Below are 331 nucleotides of genomic sequence, written 5' to 3'. Positions count from 1 at the left end.
GGGCTTGGTGCCTGGGAGCAGGTAGAGTACTGAGCGTGGGTCAGTGGTCTGCCTGGGGTGACAGGTTGGTTGACGTCTACTCTCAGCTGTCCAGGGTGCCCAGGGAGTCCTGTCCTGTGAAACAGAAAAACAAATGAATAATGATGAAAACACCTGTACAACCTTTGTATTGTTGCTAGCTCTTGGTCTAAAATAATGGAATGAAAATTTAAACAATGGAATATTAATGTATATAACATATATTATAACAAGCTTCTCAAAAAGAGGCTTCAACAGCTTCAATGTCATTACGACCTCATTCCATAATACTGTACAACAATTCCCAGCTGTG

The sequence above is a fragment of the Etheostoma spectabile genome, chromosome 6 (genome assembly GCF_008692095.1).
Source record: "Etheostoma spectabile isolate EspeVRDwgs_2016 chromosome 6, UIUC_Espe_1.0, whole genome shotgun sequence".
In the NCBI taxonomy this organism is placed as follows: Eukaryota; Metazoa; Chordata; class Actinopteri; order Perciformes; family Percidae; genus Etheostoma; species Etheostoma spectabile.
The sequence above is the reverse complement of the archived record's forward strand: the minus strand, read 5'-3'. Positions refer to the sequence as shown.